The sequence below is a fragment of the Jaculus jaculus genome, chromosome 6, assembly GCF_020740685.1.
Source record: "Jaculus jaculus isolate mJacJac1 chromosome 6, mJacJac1.mat.Y.cur, whole genome shotgun sequence".
Classification (NCBI taxonomy): Eukaryota; Metazoa; Chordata; class Mammalia; order Rodentia; family Dipodidae; genus Jaculus; species Jaculus jaculus.
Window position 1 is genome coordinate 119,163,899 of NC_059107.1, and position 1,641 is coordinate 119,165,539.

At 42.9% G+C, this 1,641-nt stretch overlaps 1 pseudogene; it reads left to right on the plus strand.

Annotated features, from left to right (window-relative positions):
* Window positions 1-405: 405 nt before the first annotated feature.
* On the plus strand, window positions 406-1,198 carry LOC101600094 (annotated as a pseudogene).
* Window positions 1,199-1,641: the final 443 nt, after the last annotated feature.

Sequence of the window (1,641 nt, forward strand, 5' to 3'; positions counted from 1 at the left end):
TGTGAGTCATATGGTGTCATGAAATAGTTACAAGATAATATAAAGTGAATTTCACAAAAAAATTAAAGAAAACAGCTGATTGAAGTGAGTTTCAGAGTAGGTCATGATTTATCTCCTCACTCCCACCATATCCATACTATGAAGAAAATGCCTTTAAGAAGTTCTCTTGGGGCTAGGGAGATTGTTCATGGTTAAAAGTACTTGTTTGCAAAGCCTACCAGCCCACGTTCAATTCCTGAGTACCTACATAAAGCCAGTCACATAAAGTGGCACATGCATTTGAAGTTTGTGGCAAGAGACCCTGGTGTACCCATACCCCCTCCCCCCACACAAATAAAAATATTAAGTGGGTTTCTAGCTGAGGAAAGGATCTGTGAAGAGTGAGGTGGGGGGCGGGTAAAGGACATGGCCATGGTGATGGCATGGGAACATGGTGCCCTCAGTCGACGAGGGCTGCGGGGCTATGAGCACTGTGACAGAGGATGTCTCCTGAAGGCACCTTGTGACAAGCCATTTTCTTGCCAGTGTCATAATAGCAATCCAGATCACCAGCTAGATCTGATATGGAGCCATAACCATATCTTCAAAGTAAAGGAAGTGCAGTGCATAAACTGTGAAGAAATCTAACAGCCTTGTGAAGACTGTAGCACATTATTTGGAGAATATTATTGCAGTTTATGCCATCTGTTTGACAAAGATAAGAAGAAGTATCATTGTAAAAATGATGGAATTTGTAGGATTCATCCAAAGGAAGATTTTTTTCCTGACTTGTTGAAATGTAACTTATGCCTAGCTATGACTCTTTGAGGAAAACACAAATGTGTTGAAGATGTTTCTTGGCAGAACTGTCCAGTATGTTTGGAACACATTCATACATCCCGTGTTGTGGCTCATGTCTTGCCAGGTGGACATCTCTTACACAGAATGTGTCATGAAGAAAGTTGAAAAAAAGCTACAGAGGCTCACTGTGTGTGTCCCCTGCCACAGACAAACCAGGTACTGGAGGCAGCAGGATGACGAGGTAGAGCTGACTCCCATGCCGTCAGAGTAGATGAACATGACTGTGGATATGCTCTGCAGTGACTGTCATGGCTGACCCACAGTCCAGATCCGTATTTCAGGCAAAAAATGTATGATCTGTGAATCCAATAATACTACTCAAGCTGAGGAGTGGAGAGTTTCCCTGGATCAGCAGTGACCTCCAGCCAGTGCTTCACTGGAAGACTCATCACCTGTGCTGTATGTAGATAAACCTCTGCATAATCATATATAAGTACTTAAGTCTTCAAAGCCTGGCTAGAACAATCATAGGTCTGTACTGAAGGAAAGTCTGTGCTTGTGTACATAGGAAACTCCTTTAGCATAAATCGGTTTGAAGTCAGTGATGCTTGGCCCTGGAATAATCCCATTTATAGAAATATTTTTTTTATTTATTTGAGAGAGAGGAGAGAGAGAGAGAGAATGAGCATATCAGCACCTCTGGCCACTGCAAACAAATTTCAGACGCATGCTCAAACTCCTCATGATAATCTCAGTCCTGAGCGAGACGCTCAGTGAGGGCCACTGTGACCCAACTTTGTCATTCAACTTTTTTTCAGGTCCACTGAGTCCCTTGCTGCAAGGTGCTGCCTTTACTTTTCT